The sequence below is a fragment of the Candoia aspera genome, chromosome 3, assembly GCF_035149785.1.
Source record: "Candoia aspera isolate rCanAsp1 chromosome 3, rCanAsp1.hap2, whole genome shotgun sequence".
In the NCBI taxonomy this organism is placed as follows: domain Eukaryota; kingdom Metazoa; phylum Chordata; class Lepidosauria; order Squamata; family Boidae; genus Candoia; species Candoia aspera.
Window position 1 is genome coordinate 47,006,710 of NC_086155.1, and position 26,306 is coordinate 47,033,015.

General features: G+C 39.7%; 1 protein-coding gene across 2 annotated transcripts in view; it reads right to left on the reverse strand.

Moving 5' to 3' along the window:
- Positions 1-26,076, reverse strand: part of ATP2B4 (ATPase plasma membrane Ca2+ transporting 4) — a 167,973-nt gene extending 141,897 nt beyond the window's left edge. Inside the window, exon 1 of one of the 2 annotated variants that reach the window (XM_063297549.1) lies at positions 25,528-26,076. The gene's annotated coding sequence lies outside the window, so the exon portion shown is untranslated. The remainder of the gene's footprint in view (positions 1-25,527) is intronic. The other variant, XM_063297551.1, reaches the window with a different exon arrangement.
- Positions 26,077-26,306: the final 230 nt, after the last annotated feature.

The following is a 26,306-nucleotide window of genomic DNA, read 5'->3' on the forward strand; positions in this document are numbered from 1 at the left end:
TGGAATAACAGCGGTATATAGAAAAAACAATATTTCCATAGATTAAAAAAATTTTTTTTTCATTTATCTGATACAAGCTTTTTAAAGAACTAAAAAAAAAAGAAAAAGAAAAACTACAAAAAAGAGAAAACAGTTAAAATACTGTAAGAAATTAAAAATAGTAAAGAATTTTAAAAAGCAAAATGTGATGATGGCTCCCTCTCAGTCTTCTATCTGAGACAGCCTATACACTTGTCCCCAAGGCAGCCAGGTTGTGTAAAATCCAGAGGACATCTAAGACAGGAGAGTTGAAACCTCCTATTTTTTAGTCTATAAGCTCAACCTTGATGTTATGCCATCATTCTAGCATTCAAAAGCCAATCATTTTTCCCAACTATCAGCAGTCATAATTCCAGCAGGGTTATCTCCTACTCCCAAGAAACACTTTCCAGAACAGCTAGCTGTAATACTCTATTGCACATAACCAACAGTCATAAAGTTTTGCCTTTTTTTAACCACAGTTTCTTTTGACTGTCTATAATGTTTGATTTGTACCTAATATTATACCAAAATGGGTGTGTTTAGGTATCATATTCAATCATTCCATAGATCAGCATTTTGTGATCCACCTCTTTCTGTTGTTTTCTTCTTCAGTAAAGAGCCCATGCTTTATTTTTTAAAATATTTGACCCCCATGCCCAAGAAACATATAATTTTGGAAATAAACTTCCCTGCTGTCGTCCCATGATGTGGTAGGCCTTCCACATTTCTGTTCCATGAACTGGGGACTACACTATGCAATATCAAAATTCCTGTAGTAGGCAGATTACAATTTGCCCCAGCTGTCACATTAGATAGTGTCAGTCATAGGACTATACATCTGCTCCAATGGACTCTGTCTTCACAAGCCCAAGGGACAGAACCCCCAGGTAAGAATGCAGTGCAAGCCTCAAGCAGTCACACTAACAAGTTTACATTTTGCATATGAGTAGTTGAGCAACTAAGATCTTCACCAGCCAGATGGAATGGTGCAGAAACAAGAATTGGGATGTGTTGCTGTACAAAGAATGTTTAGCATCCCTTCACCCTATTTAAATACGTTCATGAAAAGCAGAGATGTCATATACAGAGATACAAACAAAGAATTCCCCGTGCTCATACCCTGGAGAAAACATTGGTATTTCAGAAATCACACTAAGCATAAGAACAAAGCTACTACTGTATTAGGAATATTTTTCAAAAGAATGTCAATTGTGTTATTGCTTTCATGAAGCAACTATTCAACTGCCCTCAATGACTTGTGTTAAATTCTATTTGTCATCCAGCAGATGTCCCAGTAACTACAAGTTCTTAGGAGTGCAGGGTTCTGTGGCTTTAAAAACCTGACCTTCAACAAGAATATGTTTTGGTTCTCAGATATCCTATGTTCTAGGGAACCGGTCAAACAGTTGGTCCCAAAGGGTGAGCTTAGTTTTAGGAGCAGGTCATCAGGTTGCTGGCAAGTTACTACAGAAAGGGAAATACAGTCGTAACAGCTGCATAACTTTAGAGCTGGGTATGGGATTCAATGAGTGGGTTATGTAAATGAATAAAGTTAAGTAGTAGTACTACAGAAGATGTCCATTGAAATATTTCATTTCCTGAAACGTAATCTAGACGTAAGGCCTATTTTTCTCACTTCTCACATTCACGAATGCAGTAGGCAAAATTACACATTGACCCACATGAACTGGCGCAGAACATCTATTTGCTCAGCATGTCATGCTGTTGTCCCAGAAACTTTTTTAAGCCTATTTTTTGAGAGATGATTTGGCAAAGCAGTAGAAACAGAGATTTGCTCCCTTTTTCATAGCACACCGTCTCTATCTGTGCTGAGTCACACACTGCATTTTATTTTGGAAGCAACAAACAGTAGTAACAACAAGCAGAAATGGCAACAGGGTAACGGTGAAACATTCCATTAAAAAAAGTTTGCCCATCCTCAACACAGATCTTAAAATACAAGAAAACTCAGCATAAAGTCCAAGAAAATAGAAAATGAAACTCCTAATTTTGATAATCAATGACTATCATCTTAACCAAACGGTATTATGAATGTAGGGATGTGTTAAATATTCCATTAATTTTTTTCCATTGTTTCCCGTATTGGAAAGTACAAATGAATGGATCAAAACTAATCCCATGCAGTGTTTGCCTTGATAACTCGAAAAAAGAAAATGATGAATAAATCTGCACAGTAGAACAACAGAAGAAATGGAAGATTTTGTGCAAAACCTTTTTCTGTTCATTTATTTGAATTTCCAGTGAAAGAGCAACCAACGGTAACAGTACTGGTTTACCAATGCTCCCTTGTATATTTTAGAATGACTTCTCCAAGCTATGCCATTATGTTTTCAGTAAGTAATGGTTCAAGTTAAAATATAGCTTCACAAAATTCCTTTTATAGTTGACCAAGGCTAAAATCCTGAACACAGTTACTAGACAGTTAGTTATGAATAAACATGTATAAAAGGTAGACAGACAGCTCTTAAAATTAAACAGTCCCATCAAATTTTATCTACATCATGCCACCAAACAGCACCAGATGTTGCTAGCAACGAGGATGGAGACATTCATTTATAAGGCAGGAGCTTTGCTTCCCACTGCATACTCACATTCCCTTTTTATGCAGCAAATGGGTTTTTAGAAATAAAGAAATGCTGTGGACAGTTTATGGACCTCAGTCTAATGGCAAAGCATTATATATTATTCTATATTGTTCGATATAGACCTGTGACAAACATGTTTTTTTCTTCTCCTTAAACCATCCATTGGAATGATGAAAGGGAGAAAGAGAAAAGAGGCCAGTTAGAGAGAGAAAGAGATGCCTACTTTTGGTATGAGTCACATCTATTACTGGCATATTTTCCCTAAGAGACTGAAGTTCCTCAACAGAAAAATCTCACCCTTGAAATATGAATACTTGCAGTATTTGATAGAGGCATCTGACAGGAACGAAAATAAGGTGACTGAATGACTGTATAAGCAGCATCGGTGTCATCCTTTAACTTTTCTCCTTCTGCTGATCTTGATGGAGCACAGGAAACCCGTTGAGCATGGATTTGTCACACCAGTTTTTGGCATCAGTGTCAATAACCCTTAATAAAATTGAAGCTGGAATAATATCAAGCCACATTATCACACACAGAACACATTTAACATCTTTTTGGGATCCCCCAGCTGCAATGAATAGGATCATGGTGCAAGGGTGGTGGGTCTATGTCACATATGTGGATGAAAGATGGGGTTATCCTTTAAAACTGGGTTTTTCTTACATCAATTTAAGGGCTGTACTAATAACATTATTATATTTCTGTTTCTGGACTCAAACTGGAGAGAAACAGTACCAATGATTTTTGGCAATCGCATGCCAAAATTTGGTGGCACAATGGTCATATCTGCGAACTACATTGAGCTATTCATGACTATAACGTTTAAACTTACACTACCAAACATGTTGTTTTCTGGCAAGCAAGCTACTGTGGAAATCAACCATGTTATTATTTTCTAATTTCCCTGCCGGAAGATCTATTTATTTGGCATATAGTACACAAAAGTAAGCATGCTTACTTTTCAGCAAGTTTTTTTCGGGGGGGGGGGCTATTCCTAAGTAAACATGATTGAAACATAAAATGTCAATTTGTAAAGAAACCATATATATTTGAAACAAGGATCCCCAGTGTCTACCTCCCCCAAGCCCTCTATGGAAAAGGTGCATTTTTCTCCCTGGAATGTAGAAACTGAATTTGGATGTCAATTGTTACATGACAAAAGCTACTCTTACAATCTAACTCAATTTTACAATAGTTGGCAACTTCCTCTGGAGCTATTTTAACCAGATATCCATGTGGCTATATTAAACATCCTTGCCTGAGATAGCATTTCCCATCTTTAGAAATAGCAGAAGCCTTACTCTTGCAAAAAATGGATAAACCTGCGCCTACATCTGAATGATCGTATCTTCACTTATTAAACTAAAATATGAACAAGCTTTTTATCCCCACACAAAGCACCTTTGCTCTTTTATTCCTAGTGCATAGAAAGAAGTCAGGAAGTCTCCAATTAATAACTTCCTGTTTTATATGTACCAGGAGCAATGAGTATCAACCTCAAAACTAGAGAAGATACAAGGCAAAATTCAAACTGGCATTTTAGTATCTATGTGTATCATAAAGTTGGTACCCACAGCTTTCTCAGTTTGGGAGAAACAGTAACCAATGGTCAATTGGAGACTTTCTAGTTTGCACTATTTGGTGTATGATAAGCGCCCCTCCATATTTCTTACTCCTAGCACAGAGGAAGTTAGATGTTAAGGTCAACAGTCATAAGAAATCCTTCTCCATAATATGCTTGTGTGTGTGTATGTGTGTGTGCGCAAACACACACACAAACATTTCTCCTCAAGAGGAGGGATCATTTCTTTATTGTGAATTTCCACATTCAGTTTTGAATGTAAAGGAATGGCAACAAATAGAAAGGCCAAAGCATCTGAAAGGAGCAAAGAAATACAAACTTGAATTAATATAAGTTTTTCTTGCAACAGAATTGGTGAAAATAGAGAATAAATTCACAAGAATTTCAACTACAACATCAGATTATATTCAGGTTACTCAAAATGAAATTTAATAGACTTTGCCAAACAGTTGGTTAAAACTTTCTTCAGAATGAGATGCCACTTCAACTGTTTCATATTATTTTAGCCTAGGGGTTAACCATGTTCTACAGATGCAGGAAGTACAGAAGCAGCAGCCATTTTGCATCCTTTGTATCTTTGCAAGGCATTGGGGGGGACATATCTTGGCACACACAGGGTGGCTACTTCAGTTATAAGTTTGATTTCAGTCCACTATAGAAACTATTGCCTATACAAATTCAAGACTTGGGAGGTCAGCAACATAACATAAAGAGTAAACGTGGATAGTCTAATGAATGGCATTTGTCATTTTCACAAAATGGCAAAATAAAATGGCTGTAAACTGCTATAATTTATTGCCAAATTTCAGAAGTTTGCTCTGGGGGAGGTTTGGGGAATAATAAAAAATGAAGCTGGGAGGCCACAGAAGCCTCAACTGTGGCCGATCCCTGATCTAATATCTGAATCTTTTCTTCCAGAACATCAGATTGAAGTACAGCTAAAATATATTGTTTGGAAGCAAAATACAGGGAGGGAGAACCACACCGAGTAGTACTTCGCATTACATTGCACTTAGGACAGATTGTGCAATTTGTTACACACATAACAATCATATCTGATTGCATAATTAAGTCCTGTAAAAGCACTGGAGGGACCATATCTAGACTTAAGAAGTAATCAGGGTTAGAACTGGTTAATATTCAGATAGGACACAAGCAGGAAATATCAGGGTCATAGGCTAGACTGGGAAGTTAAAAAAAAAACTGCAGAAGCTTCTTTTACCAAAAAAAACTGTATTGACCCAGACATACAGTCCCCGAGAGCCAAACCTGGCTCAGAGATTAACTGTGAATGAATGAATGAGAAAAGGTTGCCTAAAACAAAGGCTGTGTGTGTGTGTGCTAAAAATCAATGTCCAGTTAATCAGCTGGTACAGAGCAAAATGCACTAACCACAGGATTTCATCTGCTAGAGCACCTCCTTTTTTCTTGCCCTATGGCCACTCTTAACACTACTTCTGCTCATTGGCAGGGCAGGCCATGGGCTGGCCTGGGAGTCACAGTATCCCCTTGGCTCCTAAGGATAGATGGCTTATTTTTAGACATGAGAACTGAATGAGTCAGCAAGTATCCCTCGCTGTGGACAGTTAAAAAGCTGCTACATATTCCCAGTTCGGGCAAGGCATAGGAAGAAAGCAATTTGAATCTGGGATCAGTGCCCTGATAATATTTGAAGAAATGAGCAACCCAGCAATTTGGTTCCCATACCAGAGAGAAAGAGTCATATCACACCTTAAAAAATGATGAACTCATTATGGGAAAACCACATATTGACTGACCTGGTATCTAACCCACAACAGTTTAGGGCATAATATATGTGCTGGTTTTACATTAAACAAAAATGTTTTAAAATTTATTCAGGGTAAGAAAATACAATGCAATCTGCCTAATGTAAATTGCTGGTACAGACTCGTCATTTTCTGACTGGAAACTCCGTACCCCTGTCCACAGTACAACCACATAATCAGCAGTCACTCGACTGCAGTTGGCAACTAAGAACTATGACCAGGCAGCAAAGGTATTTGCCTACAATTTCCGCCAGCCCTTAACTGGTAAAGGGATTGGGAGGCTGATGGGAGTAGTAGGCCTAGAAGCCACCAACTCCAGAATTAGGATTTTCTTGGGGTTGGGTTCTTGCCTTTTCATTCCTCCCCAGGGGCAGGGCCTCCAACTAGGCTGTGTTCTTCACACTGTTAGAAACACAAACCCTTATTATGCAGCTTCACAGATGTCTACCCCAAAATATCGCCACTATTTTCAATAGAAGATACTGCAGCCTAAAAAGAGTCCTTCAGCTCTCTAGTCTAGCAGCAGTAGTAGACTACTGTATTGACTTTAATCGTTCTCTCCACATATTTGAAGCAACCTTGTTATCAACAAGCATGGTGACTAACATTCCTATAAAGCAGATAGGATCTGAGAGGTTGCTGACTGAACATACCTACAGACCTTCCTATCAGGTGAGAGGTTAATTCTGTAAACAAAGACCTTTTGCAACAAGCCAGAAGACAAGTGGGCAACTACCACCAAACTGTTTTACTAAAGTTATTCTGCCAAAAGATAACTAATAGAAGAGAATATATGTAGCTCAAGGTTGAACTGTGAGTCCCTGGTGCTCTCTGAGCTTGGTTGTTTGCTTGCAGATGTTTCATTACCCGACTAGGTCACATCATCAGTGCTAGTGAATGTGGGGTTTGCTCCCTGTTTATATACAGTAGTTTGCCCTGCCAGTGCTGCCATACCTCCACCCCCACCAACACTGTATATAACACTGGCTACTGTATATAAATACATAAATAAATGTATTTCGATCTTAGTGTATGTGGTTAGGTCGAGTGCGTTGCTAGGTCGGGTGTGTGTGTCATGGACCGCATCAACCTCTGCTTCACCACCTACTTTCAGTTTGATGGACAAATATACCAAGAAATCAAAGGAACACCCATGGGATCACCACTCACAGGACTTATAGCAGAGATTGTAATGCAGTATCTAGAAATGATAGCACTCCCACACATACAACCCAAAGTATGGATCCAGTATGTAGATGACACCTTTGTCATAATAAAAAAGGAACTAGAGGAGACACATGAAACCATCAACAACATTTTCAAAGGAATAAAATTCACAAGGGAAGAAGAAAACAACAACACACTACCCTTCTTGGATATCCTCATCAGTAGAGGATATGATGGCAAACTAGAAACACAAGTCAACTGGAAATCAACCCACACTAACCAAATACTCCATTACCAAAGCAACAACCCAACCTCCCACAAGAGGAGCTGTGTAAGAACATTATTCAGACGCGCACAAACACACTGCAGCAACCCAGAACACCAGAAAAAGGAAACAGACTGCCTATACAGCACCTTTCAGCAAAATGGAAACCCATGCAACTTCATCAGAAAGTTCCTGACCACTCAACCCACTACAGCACAACCAACAGAAGCTATGGAAAGGGTAACACTGCCATACGTACATCAGAAACATCTTGGAAACTACCAACAGACTGTTACAATCACACGGCATCACTGTAGCACATAAACCAACCAAAGCCCTTCAGAACATCTTAAGCAAATCAAAAGACCCAGTAGCCCAAGAAGAAAAAAACAGGAGTCATCTACAACATACAGTGTAAGGACTGTAAGAGCCACTATGTAGGACAGACAGGCAGAAAACTAGCAGAGTGCATCCACAAACACTAACTAGCAGTCAGAAGACACGATGAAAACTCAATCTCACAACACATGGACAGACTCAACCATACTTCCAACTGGGAAACTGTGAGTATCCTAGACCAAGCCAAATCCAAAAACGCTAGGGAATTCCTGGAAGCTTGGCACTCAGACAAGTCAGCCACCAACAGGCACATAAACAACATTTACATACCATTCAAAAGAGACAATAAAAAAGCTAAAAAGAAAACAAAAAGACCAGAACACCTCCTCACCAGCAATCAACATCCAGATATGCAAAAATCAACGCTAGGATTAACACCAGATGAACCATCAAACAGCACAATACCCCCTAATCAAGGAACTATTAACTCAGCCAATCAACCAAGCAGCAAACAACAGCCCAATCAAGGAACTCCTAAGGAGAGAACAACATCCCCACCAACACAAGCAGAGCAAGCCACTGTATATAAACAGAGAGCAAGGCCCACTCCCTTTTCACACTGAAGATGTTGCCTAGTCTGGCAGTGAAACGTCTGCAAGAAAACAACAAGGCTCAGAGAGCACTAAGGACTCCAGAGTTCAACCCCAAGCTACAAATATTCTCTTCGAGCAATACAGATTTCTGCTTGGATTTTCAGCACCTTTAAAAAGCTTTAAAAATAATAATAAAACAAGAGTTTCCTGGGGCACAGGAAGCTCTTTGCAAAATTTTGCAATTTTAATTTCAATTTAGCTATGACTGGTCTCCAAGCTTGTAGTAGAATTACAGTCCTAGAAAGCCTTCTTCCTAAGAAATGCTTTACACTGATAAGCCAGCTGATGTCTCAGATATTCCAAATTCAATTCCTGCCTTGCCTTCATCGCACTGATTGCCCACCATCCAATGTTCTATGTAAAACATCCAAGAACCATCCCTTTGCCCATCAGCTGTTGTTATCAACATTAGTCTGCTTTCACAGGCAAAACCTTTTCCTTTTGAGTAAGCCACAAAAAGCCATCCTATCAATTTAATTAATACATATATCAACAGCAGTACATTGGGCTTCCTCTGAGTTAGAGAACACACATCCCATACACATTTCATTACCGAGGGACTAGATCACACAAACCTGAAGTTGGAAAGTAAAGGTGCATTATTTTATACCAGTTGAAAAATCTGTCCCCATCTTTCTCTAAAAGCATATCTAGTTTTAAAAAGGTGGGGGGGGGGAGGAGAAGAGAGAGAGAGAAAGAATACAAAAGGATCTCACAGATTAAGAATTCAAAAAGCTTCTTACCATTTCTGACAGCTGCTATCAGTCAGCCTCCTAATATTCATACTGTGAACGTCACTGCTTCCACAACCAAGTGTCACTGGCAGACAGCAAAACGGGAGGGGAGGGGTGAGAGAACAATCATATAGCTGCACAGAAAGATGGCTCTGATAAGATTTGTAGAGTTAGAGCAGGCTGCTTGGCCCCTACCTGCAAGGGTAGATAAGTCTGTTCTTTCTCATTCTCTTAGTTTAAAAATGGCACACACTCAAATGTTACTTCCAGAAAGAATCCTGGTAACTAAGCCTGAGAAAAAAGTTTGGGAATCTTTTATAGGATTATTAGCATCATCACAAAATTTACAAAAAACTTCTGCATGAGGGAAATCACACATGTATGCACACATGCATACATACACACACAGAGCCAGATACTCTAAGACCACAAGACATCAAAGAGATCTTGCTACTGATCCACAGACTCCAATGACTGCATTTAAGCTGTTACTGAATGTCTCATTCTTTAAGCCTGAGACTATATAAGGCCTTTCTCAGTCCGTTCCACCCTTCTTATTTATGTACCAAACTAGATTTCTCAACAAGCTATTTTAAAGTTCGCTTTTTAATTGTTAAGGACTTAAGCATCTGTGTTCTACTGCCCAGGCTGCACTGAGGCCGTGTCACTTAGAAGCAGTGCTGAGTACAGTAAGCTTCCTCTCACAGAGGTAAGAAAGGAACAAGTAGACAGATACCTGCATTTATTTACAAACAAATATATTAATGCTGATCTGACAGGAGTGCTTTTAAGGCTTCCATTTTAGGAATTCAATTTTTATATTGTTTTTATAGATATCCCATATTGTATTTTAAATGCGTTGCTATGTGATATTGTACAGTATTCATTTTACTAAGTCAATTTGTGAAAACTGTTTATCGGGAAAAGGACACAGATTGAATAAATAAACAAACAAATGCTCACTTGAGTAAAAAGGGTAGAAATCAAGCAAATAATAAGCATAGAAAATACATAAGGTGTGATAGCTAGGCTTTCAGAAAAAAAGATATTCCCTAGAACAGTTCCACAATCAAGTCCAGAAATGTTACTAGCCAGCTAACATTTCACAAGTCTGAAGTTGTTTCACTATCAGTACAAATCTGCCAGGGATATCTGTAAAATCTGATGCCAAAAGAATCAGTACAGTTGCCAACTTAGTAATGGAGGGCAAAAAGAAAGCGAACAATCTGCCTAGGTGATCACAAGATTTAGTAGTATATAAAAGGCTGAATTATTCATGCAAAATCATTCTTGTGGTCCATTCTATGTACAAAATAGTGATCCACCTTTGGTTCCCCTACTGCTCTGCCAGATTAATTTGGACAACAGCTTATGTAAAATGGGGGTCATAATACAGATGCCCACTGTCCTACTAGTATGTGTCATGACATCATCAGCATTATTATTCTATCATCACACAGAATCTTCTTCACATTCCACATGACAGCTAATGTGTAGTTTCTGCCTTTTAATCTCCAGACAGAGATTTATTTTAGAAACAGCATAAAGAAAGAGTGAGGACTGGTAGGTATGTGTGTTTGTGCACATGGGCATATGTCTACAAGGAAAGGTTCTAATTCTATGGAAACTTTATTATCTCTGACATTAAAGTCAATAGCTACTAATTAAAATACAATCAAAATCAGATGTTTTATTAGTTTAGCCTTGGAAAATCTTGGCAGGGAACAAAAAGTCAGCTCCATTGACCAACTAGAGAATAGCATTTTTCTTGATCTTGGGGATGTTCAGGCAGATAGCCAAAACTTTAATAAAACAAGAGTAACTAGAGATAATATATGTAAAGTTGTGTCTGTCTGTCTAGTTATCTATCTATCTGTTCATATCAGACTTAGCAATCCAGTTTTCAACAGTCAATCTCTCTTACATTTGCTATAGAGAAAGGAGATGTAATCTTTTATTTTAGGAACTGAATAAGTTTAGAACTACTATGGGGGCAGATTTTGGAAGGCAGAGGATGTATGTTTCATTATTGGACTAAAATTCTCATCATGTTCAGCATGGAGACTACAGCTTAAAACACCAATGTGAAGGGAGAAGGAGAAGGAGAAGCAGCAGTGATGACAACCACCACAACAACCGCCAAGGTGAGGCTGCTAAGTATTAAATAACTTCCACCAGGACAATAATCCATTTTTAGCTACCATCAGGAATCTCTGCATATCTGTTGGGTTCCCCTGTTCATAAAATACTTTTTTTTTTCCTGAAGAGTTAACTTTTTAGAGCTATTGCCTGCAACACTGCCCTATGTTTAGGTCCTCCAGTCTGATGACAGCATGTACTCTTCATTCTTCTGAAAACTTTTACCAAGTTGTAGGGCTCCATTTCTCTGAAACTCAATAGTATTACCACCTAATGTAAATGGCAATCTGTGATCAATTTATAGAAATACTTGAATGGAAGGGTATGTAAGTATACATAGTTTTCCTTCTAGATTCCATATATGAACAAAAATATTGAGTTGACATAGAATGTAAGTTTATATCAATGCTGCAATCGTGAAATATGTTTTGCAAGTATTTTTTCAAAGGACAAAATGGAAACAATCCAAACAAGGTGTCAGTATGCCTTAGAGCATTGACAGACATACCTGACAACAGAAATAATTACAATATTTTTCTTCTTTCAGCCCTTCTATGATTTTTCAAAGAAACTACCTTATTATTATACAGTATTTACTTCATCCAATACTTGCTATCTAGTTTTCAAAAGAGGTATGGTAGAGCCAATGATCCTTTTATCTGTGGTAGATGTATTGCTGAACGAAGAAATACTTTGCAAACTCTATCCAAAGAGATTTTTAACAGTAGTCAGGCAGGGATGTGTTAAGGACTGAACCCCAACTCATTAGAAAACAGATGTTAAATGCTGTGGGTATGGCTCAGACATGAGATCAGCAGAATTTGGTGGTGCCGAAAAGAGGGTAAGGCTGGTGATTTTGATGGTTCCTCCTGAAAGCTCCAGACAATTGGTGGCCTGCATGGAACAGCTTAGGAAGTGGCACATGGAAAAAGCAACTGCAAAAATTGCCCCCTTCCTCCAGTAGGAACTTTCCACTGGATGCTGGTTTCTTCCACAGGAGGAGCTTTTTCATTCATAGAATGCAGGTCAGGCTCTAACTCTGTAAAAGTCAGCCACAACTGTTGTTTCTTTTTCTACCCTGAATCTCCTTGTTTTTGGACTTTATACCAAGGAAAACCCAACATCCATCTCAAGAGACAGCAGTACTATACTATACCATACTATATTATAGAGCCAGAAGCGGTGCAACAAATAAATATTACTACAGCACTCCAGGGACATATCATCCATTAAAGCTCCATCATAACCAATCAGACACATGATGGACAGAAGCTGGCACATCTCAGCAGGCAGTGTCATTAGTTGGCAACCTCTGCTGAGATGCACTTAAAAGAGAAAAAGCACAAGGCTTGCAGATGAAGAGTCAACCTATGCATTACATAAGACACCCAGTACTAGATCTCTTGATGGTAGTTCTGATTTTATTTTAACAGAGTCACATGAGGGTCTGCATTTGATCAGAGCAGTAGCCCTGGAGATTCTTCTTTTTGCATCCAAGAACATGACACTGCTGTCAGGCCCTTGGGAAAAACAGAGGTGCCTACTTAGAGCTACAGCATCTGGGCTGGACTGGAACACTGGGCTCCAGGAATGTACAGTCTACCCAATGAACAGAAAATGCCACTGTACCTAAAGCAGCTTGTCCCAAGTATTACCTCACTGCCACATAAATCAGTATGAAAGCCAAAAAGGTTCAAACCCTGTTGACTTTAGTATTCCTGCTTAATTAGCTACCAGTACTATATTCTTCAAGATGGAGTTATATATAACCTACCTGAAAAGGGAGGCAGTATCAACTAGCAACCTGGAATTACACAAATCATGAAGTTATACCAGTGTTGCAAAAATGTTATTTATTTCTCTAAAAATGGTATGCTATCAACTCCTATTTTGTGGCTCTCGGGGCTTAAATTTATGACAGGCTGTTGTCAAAATTACAAGAAATGTATGGTTATATTTTACATGGTTTTAAAGAAATAACTAAATAAAATGACTTCCGATCAGGCTCAGAACTGTATTTCGGAGAGAAACTGTCTTCCACACTATTCACTCCTTAAGCAACAACAACAAATCCCAGAGGCAGAGCATTTGTTGAGACAACAGCATTAGAGGGTTATACATACAGCTTACATAGACTTCAACTCCCAACATTCCCAGTCACCATGGCCATATTTTGGAAGTTAAAGCCACTCATCAGATTGGGAAAGGCTGATCTAGGTTGACTGTCTTTCAAGTTTCTGAATACAATAGTGGATAATTGTGGCAATATATCAAGAATGATTATGACCCCATCATTAAAGTACTGGGTTTGAATCAGAAAGACCAAGTTAACTATGAAAGCTTATTCAGCAGGTCAAACCACTCCCAGATCCAATCCCTGGAGAACAAATCATGTCTTTAATCCTTCCAAAAGGCAGGCATGGTCAGGACTAATCAAATCTCAGGGGGATGCTATTCCAATTACCCTTCCTTTCTTCCTTTCTTGTTTGATTTGATAAATAAGAATCTGAACTTCTCCACGGGTAGGAGACATATTGCTGAAATTTTCATGGGTGCAGTGATTTGTGGCATTTTGAGTCTTAATTTGTGGCTAAGATATATGTGTGAATATCCTTTCCTTCACTAAACAATTCTGTCTCAGGTAGTGTTTAGCCACCCTAGCTTCTCAGGCTTCAATTAAATCCCTAGAGACATCATGAGGACTGGTGAAAGGGTTTCAGAGTGACTCTGCCACCCACAAAAAAGTAAGCTAGTAACCCCTCCCGTGAGGGGGAGATGGGCAATGAATAAATGTATAAAATAAATAAAATAAATAAATAAGCTGTAAGAGAAATTTTTTAAAAAATTCTCAACCACTCTGAAAATCAGATAAAAAAAACAAAAAGCCTCTATCACAGAGGAAGAAAATGTTGATGAAATTCCAAGGTAGATTTCAACTACCTAGTCTGAAGAATTGAGTGCTGAAGCTTGTTTTAAGCAAAATATTTTAATAAAATGATAACAGGAAAATATATAGAGGTATTATGGCAGACCTATGTCCCCAGAGTAAAGGAACAATACATTTCATTTGAACACCTGGAGACAGAATTTCCTCACCTGGAAAATTAGCACAAAGCTTCTTATTTCAATTTTCAGAGAGTTATCTATGTTATTCTGCTGCAACAAAAGCAATCAAATCTTTGAGGCATCTAAAAAAAAAAGAAATTCTCTGCTTAATTTCACAGTTGATCTTGTGCCTGAAATGGTCCCAGAATCACTAGGACAACTCAGAAACCAAGCAAACGCCTGTCTCGCTTCATCTGTTTCCTGCTACATAAGCTAATTTGCCTGTGGAAAAGTTTTGTTCATGCAGAATTTAACGTTCACTCATAGCCATGAGAAGAGAGAAAGAGCAACACTAGCTTGAGACACTATAGCCCATTCTTTACTCTTCAAAAATCAGGGCGGAGAGAGACTGTCTCTTTCCTAAACATCATCTTCCACTCATTAAGTTGCGCAGGCAAACTTCAGAAAACTTCCACACTAAGGACATAGTGCTGATTAGCCATGCTTCCCTCACTTGTATTTTAAAGAGGTCCACAGATCATCCATTTACAATTCTCTTGTGCAGAATGTCCTTTGAGAAAGCTGGAACAGTAGCACAAACTCCCTAAGTGCTATTCCTTCATAATTTTTTTAAAGGACCACTTTTGATCTGGGTAATGAGTTATTGGAGAAATACATTTATCACAGCCCAGTATATGTTTGTTGTGTCAGTTAGAAAGCTCCCCACAACAGAAACTTGCCAACCTCCCCCCACCCCCGGTCTATTTTTTACTGCTAGGAAGGTTCGGAGATTAATAAAGCAGCAGGCTGCCTGCTCTTCTGACAGCCTTGATACACATCAAGGGGCTTTGTCTCCTGCACATCCGGCTTAGAAGCCAAGCAGGATGATGATGGTGGGACACTGTCCTTGTTTTGCTCATCTGATGAGCTTCCCTACCAATTTGGCTGCAAAGAAACAGACTTCCATTTCCTCCAGTGGAAAAGGCTGTTGAAGGAAGGCGTCTCCTCTCTTGTGCAAATCTTTCTAATTCACTTTCTTGAAGTTCTAATTGCCAAAGATGATTTGTTAGTTGAAATACTTAATAGAAATAATTAAAATGTTTTCTTGCTAAATTTTGGAGGGGTGGGGATGGGACAAAATAATACATAAATGAAGGAAAATTATTAGCTTTTTGTCTTACAAACTCCAAAGTCTCGTTCAACACCATTTCTTAATTGGAAAAATCCCAGTCTACATTCTCAATCTATTTTTTAATGAGCAAAATGCTACTTATATGAAAGAGTGTTACACTGTCGTAGCACTATGATGCTACCCAAAAAATGAATTATCATTTTATCAAGATGGAGTTCCTCCCTAATTAAGCGCATCCACTCCACACCTCCTATTGAAAAAAAAGTGCTTTCATCCGCTCCACACCTCCTATTGAAAAAAAAGTGCTTTCATTTTTTAAAAATCATCAGTGATAATGAGTAGTCTTGCTTAGGTTAATACACACTTAGCACTAAATAAATTATTTTTATTTTGTAAAAATTGTGTGGAATGTTGTTTTCCTTTCAAAAAGATACTTAGAGAACTTAGGCCTTTCTTGTGGTTACTGACTGCCGGACTAGAATGAATTAAGATGCAAAGATTATTTCAATCAAATAGAACAAGGTGTCACAGAATATGGTGACTGAAGTAACAACCATTTCATAGCAACTGTCCAAATGCCTAAGATACATGCAATGCTGATTGTACCCACATACAATGCTAGCGTATCAGGATCATACATACAGACATACCCATTAGTAAACTACATTATGCAAAGCACAAAACTGGGTAAGAAATAGTAAGCAAAATAAAGCATGATAAAAGAAAAGGACATATACCTAAAGCTAGTTTACAGCCACATTATAATTCTATATTTCTATCCCTGTAGACCATATTTGCAACTACAACATCCATTCTCATCTCCCTCTTTTTCAGGATCTCATCAACTTCATCCAACCACAACTTTTTCTGGCTTCCCCTTCCTTTCAGATAATTCATCTTCATCCTCATATATTTTGGTGATTCAATCTCAGTCATTCTCTCCATATAACCAAACAATTGCAACATATTTCCTTTCTACTGGTTGCTTTGCACTAAGTTTATTGGGCATTCATTCCTGACCCTATCTCTTGTTCTACAGCACACAATTAAGAAGCCAACATTCTCACATTCAACTTACTTTTGTGTTTCTCATGACATAACCAACTCTAATTTCCATATAACAAAATGGATAAAAGTACACTTTTATAAGCAACCATTTTTACTTCTTTCTACAAACATTCATTCCTTATAAAACATCTCATACTATCCATTACCTTTCAAGCAGCATTTGCACATCTTAAAATATTTCCATCCATTTTCTATCATCAATAAACATTTTAAATCTACCAAGATACTTGCTCTTTTATTACTGATGTATAACTTGCAATGATTCACTTCACTTTTCTTGTCAAATATAAATATCTTTGTATTTGATTCATCAATTTTGAGATCCATGCTATGTCATTCAATCTAACATTTGTTTAACCTTATTAAGTATGTCCATCAAAAATACATTGTCTGCATAGTAAAATACATGTATGTTCACAACCCAATCAAAACACCTGTAATGTACTTATACAGTATCCATAAACACATTAGACAATCTGCTGCTAACTATTGACCAGGTATTCCATTTATTCTCATGCATGCTTTACTACCATCATATATCAACCTTATTACATTTTACAACTAACTTTCAACTTCATACACAGAAAAAAAAATCGTAATTCAAGCATGTCTACTTTATCATATTTCTTAAAATCAACAAATACATGATAAACTTATTTTCTCAGATCCATACACTTCTCAATAACTTGCTAAAATCTGGTCTGTACACTGCAATCGTATATCAAAACTGGTAGGATGTGGTACCAATTGAAGAGAGTATTTGTAGCTCAGGGTTGAACTTCATGTTGCCTAGTCTGGCAATGAACTGTCTGCAAGAAAACAACAAGGCTCAGAGAGCACCAAGGACTCCACAGTAGGATGTGGTTCAGTTCTCAGAAAGCTAACTTGATACTACCAACAGCATGGAATAAGACACAGGACGACTCTGGAATGTATAAGCATAGCATTGCTCCTTTCCTATTAGACACATAACTAGCCTAAATTACAGGTCCATTTCCCTACCCCAAAAAATCTACAGTTCAGTACAACAGTTCTGACCCTTTAGTGTAAATGAAGATGAACAGCAAGCCAGATGGGATGGTGAGTTGATTATTTAGCATAACTAGACATTTCTCTTTGGTCCTAATGTCACTGCTATGTGGCACTACAGTGATGGATTCATAAGTTATTTCTGAAAGCAGCCAAAAGTCTGGTGTACACCTGTCCATAAATGGTAAAGTGGAAGACTAACATTCAAAAAGCTAAACCTCAACAGTTCACTTACACACTATTTTGATATTTAACTTAGAATCAGAGAAGTTGCCATTCTTGTAGGTCACTTAAATATTGTCTCTGTAATGTAAGGATTACCTATAAAAGTTGCTGGCTCCATCTGTGTCAATGAATAACTAGGATCATGTATCATGTTGAATGACAGTTTGCTTAATCATGGCTTTTAATTACATCACACAACACAAATAAATCATAATTTTCACAACAACATGCTAGGCCAAAATAAAGCAAACTACATTATAACTTAAGGTGATGTGTGGATCAAGATATTCTCTCTAATCTTCCTTAATAAAAGATCCATGCCTTCTCTCACTAGGAGTATCAGCCATGCAAGGAATTGAGTAATATTTTGATATGAACTAGATAAGTTGCTTTGATGACATATAAAAGGAACAGGTATCTTGAAATGACATTGCTTCTCCAAGCTTATACATGCCCTGGATGGGAGCTTGAAGCAAAATGAGAAGGGAAAGAAAATAGTCATCAGGTTCTTGAAGGTGAACACCACTACCAATATCCCAAGGAAGCATTATGGGCAAATTTTAATCAACAAGCCACCTAAGCCTTGAAGGGTCTGTACTGCTTGGGAGCCATACACAAAAATATCCCAGAAGGTCTGTGATACTGTGTAAGAGGAAACACTTCTTGTGGCACTTCATTATAGACCAAGCTTTCATTATACCATATGTCTTCTGGCATGATGTGTTTCATGAGATATGTTCACAAGATTGAAGGCAGAGTAGCAAACAATACTATTGGAAGGAAATGAAACACAGACATTATGGACAGGAAAAATCATCCTGCTAATCAATGGCCAAATGCAAATAATTGCTGGTCAATAATAGTGCCATTCTTGCACTGGTGAGATATATAACACATCTGGATCATGCATAGGGAAGTTATAGTTCAGCAACATCTGGAAAGTCATAAGTTCCCCACCCATTCTGTGGATCTTTATCAGCATTTCAAAGAATTACAAACACACATATACAGAGAACAGTTATACAATGAATTATACATTACTTTGGAAAATGGAGCATAATTTACATTCTAGTTAAAAAGTTTGTCTGTCAACAAAAACAAAAGAAATCTAAAAGTTCTGACCCAGTGCAGTTAGCAGGGCAGAAAATCAATTCATTACAGTAATATCTGATATATTTAGTACCACCAAAATTTATTACACTGACAAAGAGGATAAAGCCTCTAATGTGCCTCACAAGTCAACAACAGACTTAATAAGCCAACATAATAGGGAGGCAGAGAGCATTTCTGCAGCTCATCCTGCAACTGGTAGCTCAGCCATGTTGTTCATAGTCCATCTGGCCAGTTCCCTGAAATACCAGGCAGAAGAAAGAGTACTGAGATGTTTTTCGTTTGGCAAAAGAAAGGCAATAATAATAATAATAATAATACCATCTAGCTTGTTAATCTATGGATAATGATGACCAAATCTCTGAACTGTGAACAGACTAACATTTCTTTGACATATTTCATTTTTTTCCTTCTTTGCTATTCTAGTACTTCTCTTCAGGAATTACTTGTCACACAGATGGTTTATTTCATTGCAAAAATCACTAAAATATCACTTAATTTTATTATGTGGCCTTAGGCAAGTCATTATTTTTCACTCTATTTTTCCTCACAAGAATGTTGTGAGACCAGAGGGCAATTCCAAGCTTGTTGGAGGAAGAACAAGATGCACATGCAAGAAAATAAATGATATTGGTATTCCAGAAACACATTAGAGGCAAAGTGACGCCCCTCAAAATTAAACAAAAAAAAGCATTACTCACAAGTAGTCAACAAGAACAAGAACATTCCTTGTTATTAAAAATATATATATAAAGTTTCAATAATTAAAGAGAACACAGAGAATAATAATATTTGATTTCCATCCAAGCTAGTCATCAAAAGTATGTCTATGCCATTCTATATTCCATTCAAACGGGCACAAGCTTTTGGATGATAAAATTGGGATAGTGATCAGAAAAAATACTGGTAGATTGTAGATGCACACATCATGCTAAATTATGATTTGCTTGACCACAAGCAAGCCAAAATTGGCTGGGGTCACAAAACATGCTAAGGCCAATTCAAACAAACCATATTTTGGTAGCCTATGCCTAATTTTTATTCAATAATACCTAGCTAATTGTTAAGAAAAACAAGCAAACACCAATGGCTGTAGCATTTTCTACACTAGAATAATTAGCAGTGTAACCACCAAATCCCTCATGAGAAATATACCAACTGATGCAAGGAAGACAGATACCTATATTTAATCACAGCATTTGAAGTAAATGGCTAATTTAAAAAAAGTCCAACACTAACTATAGCATTCGAGGTTACTTGGAGGGCTACTAGAAAGCTATTCAAAACTGCCAAGGAGCGACTCAAGTTTCCTCTCACATCATACACAGTTGAGCCAGAGACCAGACCAAAAAGAATATACTCCACATGACTACATATATGGTAGTTTCATTGACTATTTAAATCAGATTTTGCTTAAGGACAAGTAGCAAAGAATTTGTGATTATACAATTTCCACAGTTTTTCTAACAGAAGAACAATCCTTCCACAAAGAAAGAGTGGGCATATCAGTCTGAACTCCAAGTCCTGTGGGTGAATTTCTACACTCGGATATAAAAGAGAAAAAATTGACCAAAGTCAGTACTATAAACAAACTTTTAAGTGTGGGCTTGCTACAACTCCACTGTGCTGAAAGCACAGCGTTATGTTCAGGGATCTACCAGTGACTTAGGAGTTCTGAGCCACCTCAGATACAGCTTTGTAGAGCTATGTATTAAACACAAGGTACAAAACTTGAAACCTTGTGTTTTAGATTTTTTATCCTGCCTTTATTATTTTTGTAAATAACTCAAGGTGGTGAACATACTTAATACTCCTTCCTCCTCCTATTTTCCCCACAACAACAACCACCCTGTGAGGTGAGTTGGGCTGAGAGAGAGTGACTGGCCCAGGGTCACCCAGCTGGCTTTCAGGCCTAAGGCAGGACTAGAACTCACAGTCTCCTGGTTTCTAGCCCATTGCCTTAACCACTAGACCAAACCCTTGTTGCTACTTCATACCTCAATATTAAGGCACACCCCACCCCCATATAGCACTGTATAACGTTGAGAAACTAAATCTAGATATGCTCGAAATCCTCAGATCCTAGGCATATATAAGATTGTGACATTCTTCCCCAGACTCAAGTATGTGGATGACTGAAGTTAAGAGTATGATTCCTGCTGGTGACTTCTGAGGTGTGGTCAGCTTTTTCAAACTGGCAGGTTGATACAAACTAGGAAGCATGCTAAAAATCCCACTGAGAAGGTCAACAACATTACAGAAGACTCATGCTCCTAGATCTCGAAAACTTCTAATGCTGCCAATCCACTACAGCTTGCTCATCCAACATCCCTAGCTAGCCAGTTCCTTTTTGCCCAGCTCTGTCATGGTACTTTCACTGTGATCTGTTTTACCCTTTTGCAGACTCTTCAGCTCTGACTTCTTACAGCCTTTCATGCCCCAGCTCTGTCTTGTCCCAACTCTGCCAAAGACCTACTGCAGCTATAGCTTCATGCTGCCAAATTCCAGATGTACCAAGTCTCTTATTCAACCTCTTAAACTTCAATGTATAGACCACTGAGGGCTGACCTTGAGCCTGACACATAAACAGCTCCTTTTATCTTCAGGGTTGTTTTTAGAAAAGGAACACACAGTCACACAACTCATTTCTGCCTTTTCCCCTTCCTGCACAAGGAGTGGTGGTAAATAGTGCTGGGCTGCACCATTTGAAGCAGCTGTTAACGGACTACGACTACATCCAGAGAAGCCAAGAGACTCCCACAAATTCCCCTTCCAGCTTTTTAGAGGGAGAAACATTTTTGATGTTTTTCAATGATGATTCTGAATAAATTCAAGCTGTTATGAGCATGAGACCTCTTTTCTTCCTGAACTTTATTGAAGGCACACACAACTAAAATGCAGCAGGCTGAGCACCACTCTGTGGACACTGAGCAAACGTGTAGCAGAGAGAGAGGAGGGGCAACAAATGCCAGGACTGCAGGAGCAGGAAGACCCCCAAAGCAAGTGGGAGGGAAGGAAGCAATTCCACCAACCCAGTCCTTTCCCTAGCAGTGATTCACTAACAGATGGGTGCTTCCCCCAAATGAGATGCTGCTTTCCCCTCAGGGGGCTGGCAGGAAGCCAGACAAGATTATCTTGGTGCTAGTGGGGGAAGGCAGAAACTCGGGTAGCCCCATCTGCTTTAAAGCCATTTGGCAGCCCCAGTTATCAGCTGTGAGAGACCGCAGAGATTCTGCACAGCTACCCAAAGGAGTTCCTGGGGTCAGCTGCAGGGAGAGTGGGGGCAGGGAGGAGGAAGTGGGAGGCAACTGCATAAGGTGGAAAGAAACAACATCCCCCACCCAATGTCTAATAGGACAAAAACAAGCCTCATTAAGTTTTATAGGCTGTACTCCAGGCATATAAGAAGAGCCATTTCATATGCAGAAAATTGTTTCTCTAATCCAGTGTTTCTCAACCTTGGCGATTTTAAGATGCGTGGACCTCAACTCCCAGAATTCCCCAGCCAAGGTTGAGAAACACTGCTCTAGTCACTAGTATGTCCTTTAAGCCAGCTTCTCCACTCCCCCTCCATGTTGTTTTAGTGACAAAATCAAACCTCATCCATTCATGACACAAGACTGTACTTTTGTATGTGTAACAATCAGAAATAAAAAAAATTAAATCCCCAGTTTATATTATAAACCTTATTATATGTGCTTCTTACTCTTTATGGTCTCAGTCTACCATATTCTCCTTGAATTTTAGGCAAGCATTCAAGATTGCTTAACAAACAGCAGTTTGCTTCTTAAATGTGATCACCTGCGTGGTTAAAGAGTAGCAGAGTATGGTGTCACTGCTTTCTTCCCACTCTTGTTCTCATTTGTAATTTGTACCAGGTTTATGTTGAAGAGATAACAAATGTAAATGGAGCAATGTGTAAACAAAAGAATGGATTAGGGCAGGATGGGGCGTGGAAGAGATAGTCCCTTCAAATTATGGATGCTTATTAGTAGCAGAACAGGTTACACAAGCATGGCCTCTCATTTTTCTTCTTGACCTGTTCACATCTATGCAGGCAAAGCCCCAACTTGCTTCCACCTTGGGCCTGCCTGCTGCAGCCCTTTTTTGAGTAGATTGGCCCTTATGAGAACTGTCTCTTTCCCCCTTCCAGCAGAAAGTTTTTTTCCAGTCTAATTCCTAGAATGGCAGCAGAAAGAGGTGCTCACAAACAGAATCAAGAGCAGCATCTGGAATTCAGAGTTCACTGGTGCCAATGGAAATTGCTTCCCTAAACTGAATCCCTGTATTCAGGAGAAAGGGCAGAGAAATGGGGAGAGAACTGTGTACCTTAGATACACTGTGACCCCAGATTGTGCATTACAGTATGCTTCCACAATAGCACCTGGTTGCTTCTTCAGCATGTGTCCTGTGTTTGTTTAGGAAAATGCCACACATGCCCTCATCTCTTGGCAAGCTTTCTTTAGTCTCCTATAGTCTGTCTAGCTCTTCTTCTACCCTACCCCCTACCCTTTGATCTCTACTTCAAAACTTCCTGTCTTTTCCTTGCTTCTGGTTTCCTGGTTTCACTCTTTCTTTCCAAATTTTCCAGATTTTACTTCTTTTTCCACACTCACTCATAATTTTGAACCTTTCACATCATACCCTTTTATTCTGACTTCAATATATTAATGTTAATCCATGATAAGTGGATGAGATCTTCAGTCAAAGAGGAATCTGAAGGACTGAGTGGGAATTGGAGATGGTTTCTAATTTGCTATTGGCTTGCTTCTGGATTAGTACTCTGCCAAATTTTTAAAATTCCATTTTTGATGTAAAATTTAGTAGAGAAAGAGAGGAGAAATGGCTCTTTAAAAAGCCTTCCAGCCATTATTTCCCTGTTCCTTTTCACACCTGCTCAAAGATATAGTAAACTAATTATCAGCTGAAGAGGAATCCTCTTTGGGAAGATCTGGGGATGGGGAGCTGATTAATTGAGTAATTGGCTTTAGTTGGGATAATTTAGAAAGGTAATTGGATGCCTTTGCCTTGTAAGGAGTTTAAATAAATCCTAGCCATTACTTCAAAATTCGCAGGCAGAAATTAGCATATGTGTATTTTCTCATATTTTTTTTAAAAAAATCTTAGGAGTCCGAATCCCAAATCTTCGTTTAGGCAACCAACAACACTCCTGCCCCACACCCCCGTTTTATAACACAGGCTGCCAAATCCCCCTTGTTGGGGCTGCTGACCATGGCTAGGACCCGTACGGCGAAAAGGGAGGGGTCGGCTCTCCGTCCCGACGCGCCCCTTGGAGGCGACGGATTAGCTGGCATTTCTACGCTTCCTCCCCCCCACCCGCCTTCCCTCCTTCTGCATCTGTCTGTCTGGCAGCCAGCAGTCCATTTGTCAGCGCGGAACAGGAGACCCTGCCCGTAGCCACAGAGGGCGGGTGGAAGGATCGAGCCTTCTGCTTCCCAATTGAATGTCTAAACGGTCTTTGACACACAGACCCAGTACTGTGCTCCCCACCGGTAAATAATCGGGTTACTGTGCTAAAGTCTAGGAGACTGTACGCAGCGCGCTAAATACGCTGGAACTACACAGCCCTTCTCCTTGGCTTTCTTTTCGTCATTAGAGCTAAACACAATCCCGAGGCTCAAAAGCGGAACGGGGTCTTCTCGTGGACGAGGTGCGGTCCTCGCAGCTCCGGCAGCCCAGCTCCGCATGTCTGCAACTGAGCTGCGCTAGCAGATTCCATTCCTCCTCCTTTCACCAGCCCCGTCCCGTTTAACGACTTCATCCGCACACCAGCTAGATCGTTTTTTCCCCTCAGGAATTCTCCGCCGCCTTTCCCCTCCCCAACCACCTTTGCTAACAGAAAAGTGTTGTAATATTGAGGGTGTAGGCTTGTCAGGGTGACTCGGGCAGATAAACCTATCAGGGGCGACCATTCCCCCGTCCGGCGGTTCTGCATGCAATCAGGATCAGCAGCAAGAACGTTTTTTAAAAGTTACGTCTTAACTCGACAGGGGTGGGGAAAAGGGAAATCAACAGTAGAAAACAAGCTAGTTAATGGTCTGCTTCCCTTCTTGATTTTTGTTTAAATTCATGAGTAAGAGCCATCAACCATTTAATATTCTATGAAACCCTACTCAAAACAGATCGAACTTCAGACACGCGCCAAAGTCCGAACATATTTTTCAATAGTTTTGCATTCCTTATCCCTGCACACGTTTTCGATTGATCTGTTTTACGTTTCTCTAAACGCCGGGAATACCCTGAATTTTCCACAGCTAATTATAGCCGCAAAACTCTGTAGCCTTGTCCCTCTTCCCCCCCCCCTCCGCCCCGCAAGTAAAACAAAAACCGGGCTGAGGATATTTTGGAGAAAAATCCTCCAGTCACCTTTAGATCCCCCGGCATAAAGGAGCTTCAACTAAATTCCCGTCTACTCCACCCAAATCTGCCTTTCGCTTTTCTCCCGTCCCCCCTCCCCCAAGTTTGCTTTCTACCAACGAGCGCTAGAAACAGGCGTGGGTGATAATGCTTGCAACACTTTTCCATGCCCTGCTGCCTATTTCCTTGATCGGAAGGCAGAGTAGCCGAATCCCAACCCAGCCCCTGGGAAGGAGCAAACTACCTGGTTTCCTGTTGCCCCTGGAGTGGGAGACGAGCAGACACGAAGGGACTCTTTCTAGACAAGCAGACAATCCAGCTAGCCTCAGCTCCGAGTTGGCGGCCTCGGGAACAGCGTGCAGCGAGCAAGCGACGGGAGCAACGGCTTTTGCGCGATCGTGGCGACTCACGGGCAGCAACGAGTCCCACTGATTTCCGTCCACCTCCAGCAACCCAGGCTTCCACAGTCTGGGAAACCCCCCTGGATTTCCATAAGGGGAGGACGGAAGGGGAGGGGAAACCTTGGAGAGCTACCCGATTTCCGATCCTGCCGACCTCCTCCTGAAGTTTAGAACAAGCCACGAGCCGGAGAAGGAGCAAAATGACTTGCTTGTCCTATATAAGGCTCGAGTCGGGGATTTTAAAACTCTGCGGCGTTTATGCTAAGGAAAGAGCGGGTCCCTCAGAGAACACTCCTCGTTTTCTTCTCTTCCCCGTCTCTCTTTTTAAACCCAGTCCTCCGCGAGTTGAGTCCCTCCCGCTCTGAGCCGTGGAAGCTTAAGAAAACGTTCGTCATGGTAACACCACTGCCTAGTCCTGCCAGATTCACCCCCAGCCTCCAGAGAAGGAGGAGCTCTGTTAAGGTGGTTTCAAGCTCAGCAGGCCCGGCCCTGGGACTTGGCTTTTTTAAGGGGGAGAGAAGAGGTACTTCGAGAAGAGGGCCGGGGGGGTTGCGTGCTGCGGGGGCGGGAGAGAGAGGGAGAAAAACAAATTCTGAGCAAAACAATCGAGTAAGGCCTTTTT